This window comes from Bombina bombina, chromosome 1 (genome assembly GCF_027579735.1).
Source record: "Bombina bombina isolate aBomBom1 chromosome 1, aBomBom1.pri, whole genome shotgun sequence".
NCBI classification, from domain to species: Eukaryota; Metazoa; Chordata; class Amphibia; order Anura; family Bombinatoridae; genus Bombina; species Bombina bombina.
In genome coordinates, this window is record NC_069499.1 from 475,598,159 (window position 1) to 475,609,888 (window position 11,730).

Consider the following 11,730-nt stretch of genomic DNA (forward strand, 5'->3'; position numbering starts at 1 on the left):
GTCACATGAACTTCAAAATCCCACCAATGATATAAAAAGTTAATATATCTACACCTCACAGATAAATCCCAACAGGGCAATATATATATTTGTAGGTTGCCTATATCAAAGGGCCCTCTGATAGGTTTACATTTATATAATAAGTATAATACCAGAACATTCTAATGTTGTTTATTTTCAAGTAAGCATCACTGAAGTATTTTTCTAGGTATTTAGAATGGAAAACTAAAATTGAACCACTTTTTTAATTTAACTGGTTTCACTAAAATTACCAAAATGTATGACTTGCAGAAAGCTTGTTATGTAATAAAAGAAACAGGCTATAATTTATAATTATAATTACCAAAACTCCATATAATTGTGTATCTTAGACTCCTTGGTGTCCCCTTCCGCTACAGCCACCCATTGATTCCAAGTTTAAAAAAAAAAAAAAAAAAGCCAATCACAAGCCATATTGCCTGCTCGATTGACAAAGAGAGGAGCATACTCCTGGTGTGTCTGCTACAACTGTGATTGTCATTATTTAACAGCTGCTGAATTAATAGCAATGGGAGTGTAATCTTCTTTCTGTCTATGAAGCAGGTAGTATGGCTTGGGATTGTCTGTCATTTTACAAAAAATAAATAAATATATATATATATATATATATATATATATATAGATATATATAAACTTGGGACTAAGGGGCAGTCAGGGGGGAGGAAAATTTATATCCCCTCACCAAACTGTCCCATTTTACAGATGCAAATATTCCAAAATCCAGAAAATTCTGAAATCCAAACCTTTTCCAGTCCCAAGCAGTTTGGATAAAGGGTTTTCTACTTGTATTATCTAATTTGTTTTGTTCTATCTTGGTATCCTTTGTTGAAAAGGATACCTAGGTAAGCGTGGGAGCTGCTGATTAGTGGCTGTACATATATTACTTATATTATTGGCTCACCCAGGGCTGATATTCAAAACCTCACCGGCATGGAGAGAAATCATGCTAAATCTTTGGGATTCTTTTAGACCTTATATTGTAATGTAGGAGTCTCTCCTTCATATCAAGAACCCTACATATTCAGATAAATATCTTTAAAGTTAAAATTTGTGTTTCTAACAATTTTTAGGAACCTCTCCATACTGACGAGAAGTCTTAGATCATCTCACCTGACCAGCAAGCTTTTGAATATACGTTTAACTAGCTCCCACATGTGCATTGCTGTTCTTCAACAAAGGATACCATGAGAATGAGGAACGTTAGATAATATATATAAATTGGGCAGTTGTTTAAAATGGTATGCTCTATTTGAATCATGAAAGAAAAATGTTGGGTTACATGTCCCTTTAGGTGAACTGATTTCTGTCATTAAAGTGGATGAAAGCGATACATTATATAAATGCCGTTCTACTCAATTTACTCAGTTATACTCCCTACTATTTGTTTCACAAAATAATACTATTTGTTTCACAAAATAATATAATGATTACAATATGAGATTCAATTACAGTGGGTTAAGTAACATATTAAAAACACCTCACTTACCATATATGGATGGCTAATCAATACTAGTTAGCAGTCATAGGTTAGTTGAACAGTGTACTCAACAAATGTATATGAAAAAGAAAATGCAAAAGAACTTTAGTTTGAATTTCAAATGAGTAGTAAAAAAAATTTCTGACAAATTTCAAAGTTCATTAAATTCCCAGTGTATCACATGACAGCAATCAGCCAATCACAAAATATAAATACATGAATATATATATATATATATATATATATATATATATATATATATATATATATATATATATATATACTGTGAATTCTTGCACATGCTCAGTAGGAGCCGGTGCCTCAGAAAGTGTGCATATAAAAATATTGTGCACATTTAGATAATGGAAGTAAATTGGACTTTTTTTTATTGTGTGCTCTATCTGAATTATGAAAGATTAATTTTGACTTTATTGTCCCTTTAAACAACTCAATGCTTATGTGCTATGGACATTACTCCAAAAAAAAACCCCATAAAATAGATTCTTTATAAAGCTATTTAATCCACATACTTAGATTAAACAAAAAGGATTACAAAATTTTTTATTGATTACGTTACATTTGTACAGTTACTCATTATTTAGAAAATGCAGGCTCCAGTAAGTTATTTAAAAAAAAAAGATTGCCTGTCTTGTTTCATGAAAAACTGTTACTATATTTAAAAGACTATTCATTGTGAATATTTTGTAAATTCTATGGTGGAGGCATCACATTTTTCATGTCAGAAGACACATTGGAGTTTTATTCCACTTTGAGTGCTGCTGAGAACATTTTAGAAATATTATTAATCCATACAGTCAACAATGAACACTTCTTTAGTTGAGGCATTACCATTGCTTTTATGTGCAAAGTGATAAACCTGCCTGGCAATGTTGTGTAACTGTGTACTGTACATGGGTATTCTTTTTTTGGCTCCAAACACAAATATAAGAGGTTGGAAAAAATAATTGTTATATGTTTTCATAGTGAAATATGACTATTCTCTTTCATTTTAAAGTTTAAAGAGATAGTTGTTTTGTATTAACTATTGTACACACTGATGGCATACCCTAAAGTAGTGTTCTTCAACTCCTCAAGTACATGCAAGAGGCTAGTTACATGAGTACATGGAGACAATGGTTTAGATACCGGTTAGTCCAAGTTTGTTAAAGGTACTTGAGGACTGGATATGAAAAACGTTGCCCTAATGTACCAAAGGAATTAAAGTGAATATGAACTTGTGCAAAAATCAATGACCACTGAAGAAGGCATAATCATATATGAATTAAAATACAGCAGAAATCAAATAATAATAAACTATGTCAAAAACTAAAATTATTATTGATTTATTTTTAATTAACAGAATATTTTTTATATTTTTTTAACTGAAATATTTCAGACACAGTTGCATTAAATACTTTTGAGTATAACACCACTTAGATGAAATATTGTTCTCCTTTCAATGGAAGTTTGGTGGAAGCAGCAAGTGGTTACTCTGCCTACACACACATACATATACTCACACACACATACGCACACACACACACTAATACCACACTCACACACAACAAATACCACACACACACATACTCACACACATGCACACTAATACCACACTCACACACAACAAATACCACACTCACACAAACACATTAATACCCCCCACAGACACATATACTCACACACATATGCGCACACAAGCACACTAATACCACACACACAACAAATACCACACACACACATACTCACACACATGCCCACTAATACCACACTCACACACAACAAATACCACACTCACACATACACATTAATACCCCCCACAGACACATATACTCACACACATATGCGCACACAAGCACACTAATACCACACACACAACAAATACCACACACACATGCACACTAATACCACACTCACACACAACAAATTCCACACTCACACATACACATTAATACCCCCCACAGACACATATACTCACACACATATGCGCACACAAGCACACTAATACCACACACACAACAAATACCACACACACACATACTCACACACATGCACACTAATACCACACTCACACACAACAAATTCCACACTCACACATGCACATTAATACCCCCCACAGACACATATACTCACACACATATGCGCACACAAGCACACTAATACCACACACACAACAAATACCACACACACACATACTCACACACATGCCCACAGGGCCGCCACTAGAAATTTTGGGGCCCCTGACTTAACCATTGATCAGGGCCCCCCCCACCCCCACCCCTCCTTTGACACGTGCAGTTTTTGACCAAGTGACTAAAACGTATATGCACTTTATTCTTAAGTGTCTATTTAAACTTGGAAATGTTGTAAAGGTAGTAACATACACTGACACACACACACACACACACACTCACACATAAGGATTCACATATAGACACTCTAGCAAACACGCAAAGAAACTCAGAAACAGACACCCAAACAGACACTTAGCACTTGTTTACATTGACCTGACAAGTAATGAGGTAAACTACAGTTTTGTAAAAAAAAAAAAGGAGATTTAGAAAACAAAATATGGAGTTCTTATTATCTTTTTGTAAAGGAAGATGCCAACTAAATGATGACAACAGCATGCAGTGGCTGAAAGGAAGGGCCCTGAACTGCCTAAACAATAATTTAAAGGTTAAATGGTAGATTGGTGACTTCCGGAAAGGTCTCATTAGTCTCAAAGTCTGTAGAAAAATGTGAATAATCAGTAGTAGGGTCAAAATGTCCTAAAAAGGAACAGACAATGGACACACACACACACAAACTCAAACTTGTACATACACTCAAGGAAACACCAACAGAGACAGCCTCAGAAAAAACACAAAGACATACACACACACACAAAGACACCCACAGAAAACACAGAATGACATACATACACCCTCACAGAGACACCCACAGAAAATACACACCCTCACAGAGACATCCACAGAAAACACAGACATAGATACACACACACACACACCCTCACAGAGACATCCACAGAAAACAGAGACATACACACCCACCCTCACAGAGGCATCCAGAGAAAATACACAAAGACAAACACACGCCCACCCTCACAGAGACACCCATAGAAAAAGCTCAAAGACATATGCATTCACCCTCACAGACATCCACAGAAAATGCACAAAGACATACACACCCACGCTCACAGAGATACCAACAGAAAAAATACATACACACTCATAGAGACACAAACCAAAGCACAAAGACATAAACACAGACACCCACAGAAATACTCACAGGAGGAAACATTTATGCACCTTGCATCCCCTAAATCAACAGTGTTTGACATGCATGATAAAAAAAAATGCAGAAATTAAGAGATCACTTTTTAAAGAATCATATTTGTAAATGTGCAAACAAAAATAATTCTGTGAATTCAAAATTGTACATTAATGATCTGGGTAGATGGCTAGATGAAGAAAAGTACTTTTAAAAGGTTGACATATGTTTGTTTGATATTTTCCCCAACCAAGAGCACCACTTCAAATATAGTGTACAAATGTTCCCATCTGTCAGCTGTACTTGTGGATTTTGAAAATGCTGTACTCTATATGGTCTTGGTGGAACCATAAGCTGTGGTACTCATACCATTAGATCTGGTTAAATGCAGGATTTAAGCTTGTTGGTATGCATTTCAAAATTAAGTCAGCTGTAGAGTAAACTGAACAGTTTTAAGTTAACCTGTCTCATTTCCAACACTGAGCAATCTTAGTCTGAGAGTATAACATGTTATGCAGATGTAAAAATCTTAGATAAAATGCCTCCTTGTATCTGGAAAGTCCTTGCATAAAGGGGCAGTAAACTGGAATGTAATATATATATATATCATTTGTGTATTGAGGAGGAAACATTTCTGCATGGTTTTAAATATAGAATTTCTACAGCATTGTCAAATAATCATAAATACACTGCTGCTAAAAAAAATGTGTTTTTATGGACCCCTGGCCCCACCATACAACTACTACCACACTGAAGTTACAATCTTAAATTGCACAAAGAAATAAAAAACATTTGCCAAGTAAGTCCTACCTCCTCTGCAAATGAAAGTGATCTGCCGTCTGACTCAGGCACACACTGTACAAACAAAGTGCCAAGTCTGTCTCACATTGTGCATAGTGGTTTAGTGCACACTCAGAAATCCTCTCAAATGCTAATACTTTACTCCTTGTAATAACATTTCCCATGCTCAATTAGCACTCTGCTGTAGTACCCACTGGTGGCTGCCAAAATTTAAAAAAAAAAAAAAAAAAAAAATTTTTTTTTTTTTTTAGTTCTTGCCTCATGGGGCCCCCCAAGCCCATTGGGCCCCTGACAGGAGTCACCCCTGTCACCCCCTGATGGCAGCCCACACACAACAAATACCACACTCACACATACACATTAATACCCCCCACAGACACATATACTCACACACATATGCGGAAACACAAGCACACTAATACCACACACACAACAAATACCACACACACACATACTCACACACATGCACACTAATACCACACTCACACACAACAAATTCCACACTCACACATACACATTAATACCCCCCACAGACACATATACTCACACACATATGCGCACACAAGCACACTAATACCACACACACAACAAATACCACACACACACATACTCACACACATGCACACTAATACCACACTCACACACAACAAATTCCACACTCACACATACACATTAATACCCCCCACAGACACATATACTCACACACATATGCGCACACAAGCACACTAATACCACACACACAACAAATACCACACACACACATACTCACACACATGCCCACTAATACCACACTCACACACAACAAATACCACACTCACACATACACATTAATACCCCCCACAGACACATATACTCACACACATATGCGCACACAAGCACACTAATACCACACACACAACAAATACCACACACACACAGCAAATACGACAACCACAGAGATACTCACAGACACACATTCGCACACACATCAAATACTACACACACAAACATACGCAAACACAGCAAATACCACACACACACATATAAGCACACACAATCATACGCACACACACACGCACACTAATACCAGACACACACAACCAATACTACAACCACACACACATACTCACGTACATATGCACACATAACAAATACCACACACACATGTTTTAATAGTGTGCAAATGGCTGACAAAGAATGGACATAATTATAGAGTTTCAGAAATAAGTTATACAATTTTTTTTAAAAAAAAAAAGAAAGAAAAGAAAATGAAAGAAATCTATTCTTCTTATGTAAGTCTGAATGGAAGAACTGAGCCCTTACCATAATATAGAGGAAAGTCCCATTGGTGGCCAGGGGGAAGATTCCTTCCCCCCTGGAATTTAGCTTCTTGTTATATAATCGTAAGCATCCACTTAGATAACACTTAAAATAATGTGCATGTTATTATGATCAGGGAATTTCATTTTTTTGCTACCTCTGGGGGAAAAAAATCTGCAGATGCCCATGGTCTGTCCAGACTAAATGTGACCTTCCATAACCCCAGCTCTCCAGAGGTTTTGGAACTACATTTCCGATGATGCTCAGCCAGCATTTTATCTAGCTGAGCATCATGGGAAATGTAGTTCCAAAACCTCTGGAGAGCAAAGTTTGGACACCCCTGCTTTAGGCCATGGAACAAATTTCTTTCTTTTTTTTTTTTCCTTTTTCAGTGTTTTTAACTCAATGCTAGGTAGAATGAAGAGAGAACATTTGGTTATTAATTGAAGTTCTGCGTTAGTGTGTGGTGATGGGGAGTGCTGAAAAAGAAGGATAATAACCAGTGTATATATTTCATTATACCCATATATTAATCTAGCCCATACAAATCTAAAAAATTCTGGCTTACAACACAAAAACATGTTATGACTGCACCATGCCATTATGTTAGTAACAGCAGTCGTCACTAGATGAACTGGGAACACCCGTCACTAGATGATGCTAATAAGTCCAATTCTTACCATAATTCACAGGGAGGAAACAATAATATACCATAATTAACATTTTATCAGATCAAATCATTATATCATTATGTAATGGTTAACAGCAAAAAAGAAAACACTAAGAGATTTACACAAGTACCACACCACAGCTTGCATAACTGATCCAAATGGAAACATTGCACAGTTGTAGTGTGCAAGTCAATGTCATGCTTGCTTCAGCCCCAGGGGATCATGTTCCTTCCTAAGCAGTAAAAAGCATGTCTACAATATTTTTATGTATAGCAAATAGATTCTAATATAGCAATGAAGCTGTCAGAATGGTTTAATGGTTTAACATATTTTAAATATATATTCTAACATCAAAAGGGCCTAGATTTACAAACATCTGAAGCTCTTGTAACTTTCCAACCAGATTGAAATAACCACTGGCCAAGTTCTACATTACTCTATAATTTAAAGAACTATAGATTGATTTTTGGTTATTTTCACAGAACCATTCTTGTGTTTTTAAATCCCATACAATTTTTTACAGTTTTTAAATAAAAGTTATGTTTTATTTGTAGTGTACCTACATCCTAAGAGAACAAGTGATATTCTGATGGGGAATATGTGTTACTTTGTGCATCCTTTTAGTCAGTACCTTCTGAAAAAAAGGATTGAAGTAACCACCTGCCTTAAATCCTGCAGCTGTTTTCGTGCCTCTGTGTTGGTGCTGTATAGCACTCGGCTGGCCTTGATAATGTCACCTTTCCATGGCAAGGAGACACCTGTTGATCACCAAACAAAGTAGCAAACACATAAAAAAAAGTCCAAGAAAATGGGGATACAATAAAACTTAACTTTTAATCAAAACCCTAGTGTTAAAATATAATAAATTATTAAGTGCAGAGAGCAGCATGAAACGCGTAGGCTGTTATCCTAGTCTGCTGATTTTATGTTATTGTTAAAGCTATGTTTTAACACTTTTTGATGCATGTGATTTTAGCACTATCAGTGCAGAAAGCCTATGTGTTTAACCTCCGCGAAGGGTTTAAACACATAGTTAAAGTACTGCTGGTCCAGTGCAGAAACTGCTAGTTATCCAATCAGCAGCAGAAGCTGCACGATTCACCTTTGATATTACCACTTCTGTAATCTCTTCTGATTGGCTCATTGACCCTTTCTACTCAGAATCGTCTTTTCTAAGAAGTACTCTAAAGGGACACTAAAGTCAAAATAAAACTTTCATGATTGTGCAATTTTAAAAAAAACTTTCTAATATATTTCTATTATCAATTTGTTTTCAGTCTTTTAATTTGAACACTCTCTGAGGCACCAGCTCCTACTGAGCATGTACAAGAATTTGTAGTCTGTAATTTGCTGATGGCTGTCACATGATACAGTGGGCAGGGAAATAGATGCAATCTTTGAAATTTCTTTTAAAAAATCTACTGGTAATTTGAAAATCATAGTAAGTGCTATTGCATTGTCTTTTATTGTGCATGTTTGTATTACGCAATTGTATTGTATTTAATGGTCTTTTAATTATGTATTTAACACCTTTGCAGGGGGTTAAGTACATAGACCTGCAGCGTCGCTAGTGGTAAAATTACATGCTCTAATAAATTAGGGCATTTAATTTTTCCACTACAAAAGTCACCTAACGTGTGTGTGTGTGTGTGTGTATATATATATATATATATATATATATATATATATATATATATATATATAGTTTCTCACAAAAAGCAGGCAGCCCACTGGTCTTTGCAATAAAAAATAGAATTTATTTCATCAGTTTAAAAAACAAACGTTTCGGCACTGCATTGTGCCTTTGTCAATGTTATACCACAAAAAGAGTACAAGGACAGAGTGCGACTAAGCACCCAGAATCAGATAACAATACATTTAAAACAAACCCCCTTAAATAGAGGAAATACCCGCTTAACCTTTACCGCCATTCCTGTTTGCACGCTCATTCAATCTCCTAATTCTGACGTCACGCTGACACGTTAGCCGTGCCTAGCGTGATGACGCATAGCACGGCGTTGTCTTGACAACGTCAGAAGCATCACGTCGGCGTGTAAGCCGAATACCAAGAGATCACCAAGGGATAAACTGCGCATGTTCAGAAAATCATAGTTTCATGAAGCGCAGCGGGTTGCTATAAGCAACCAACGTAAACAAGCAACCTGTTGAGACAAGAGCAGCTCCGGGTGTATCTTAGTATGTGGCTTAGATGGAGGCAATTACAATGTGTTAATTGTCAGATTTCAAACCCAAATGCACAAATCAATTATGTACTGATAGTGATCAACAAAATTGCATATTCAGAATTACAGCTCATATGCCTATTGTGTAATGGGGTAAATACATCTTGAAAATAAATCACATCAGCAAAGATGTTTATAGAATTGGACCAGGGATATATGACAGATATATATGCAGAAGAAATTCATGATCATGTAGTTACTAATAGGACCTGACTCAATTACTGATTCTAAGACTTATGTAAAACTGAGAGGGAATCCAACACATGCGTATAAAAAAGCAATTGATACTTTCCTACAATGTAGCCTAGAGGCTGGCTTCATTACTGAGAAGGAAATATCGTTCCTAACCACTGAACACCCTATAGTCCCTGTACTATATTTACTGCCTAAAGTTCACAAAACTCTAGTGAACCCCCCAGGCAGACCCATTGTGTCTGCCCGGGGTTCGGTATTAACTAATATTGCCATCTTTGTTGACTCTTTCCTACAGGATATTGTTAAGAACACAAGGGCTTACTTACAGGATTCACCTTGCCTGCTGAGGAGACTTGCAGACTTTGTGGATCTTAGACAGGATGACATTCTGGTCACCATGGACGTGGATAGCCTCTACACTGTGATCCCCCATGTTGGGGGGGTTGAGGCGGTCAGGTCCATAGTGACAAACAACATTTGTTATAGTGGTCCTCCTATTGAGTTTCTGTGTGAATTATTGACTATCTGTCTGGAAAAAAACTACTTTAAATTTGAGGACTGCTACTATTTGCAGGTAGCAGGCACAGCCATGGGGTCGAATGTGGCACCCACCTACGCAAACATCTATATGGCATGGTATGAGCAGGAGCTCATGAAGCCGTTTGAACATCCACAAGTGACTTTTTACACCCGCTACATCGATGATGTGTTCCTCATATGAAGAGGTGATGGGGTGTCTTTGCGTGAGTGGGTGTCACATTTGAACCTCATGACAAGCCCTATTCGATTCAAGCTTGAATTTAGCACTGACAATGTTAATTTTCTGGACCTTAATGTGTTCAAGGTGAATGACTCTGGGGGTTGGCGTTTTGGTACTAAATTGTACACTAAGCACACGGACCGCAACTCTTTGTTGCACGCCAGTAGTTTTCACCCTGGACACCAGAAAAAGGGTGTTCTCACCTCCCAACTCACTAGAGCACTGAGAAACAACAGTGAGACACATTCACAAGTGACCCAAGTAAAAGAAATGGGCGTGAAATTGAACAAAAGGGGTTATCCCATGACAGACATCTGCGAAATACAGGAGAAATTGCTGTGCCCTGATACTTCACATGACACCAGGATCCCTAAAAAGGACAAGTCTGAACAACTTAATCTAATCACCACGTACACACCTGGATGTGAACGTCTATCCAATGCTGCACATCGCCATTGGCCGGTGGTGGGTACTGATCCCATGTTACCTTTCCAGAAGATGACCGCGCCAAGGGTGGTCTATCATAGGGCAAGGAACTTGAGGGATATCCTTGTCAAATCAGATCCTGTGGACCACTATAAAAAGGAAACGTGGCTGAAGTCATCTAAGAAAGGTTGCTTCCCCTGTGGGAGTTGTACGACATGCAACAGTATGTGTAAGGGAGACACTTTTCAACATCCCCACAAAAATCAACGGTTTAAAATAAACCATCGTCTTAGTTGTACCAGCACCTTTGTGATCTACATGCTGACTTGCCCATGTTCACTTGTATATATAGGGAAAATGATAACTTCCTTCCGTGACAGGATGGCAAATCATCGCCATGCTATTCGTGAAGCTCTGAAGAATGGTGACTCGGACCAACCGATGGCACGACACTGTGCACAATTTAAACATCCGGTGTCAAGTATCAGATCAATGCTAATTGATCATATCCCACCCAATCCAAGGGGTGGTGATAGAGGAAAGAAATTA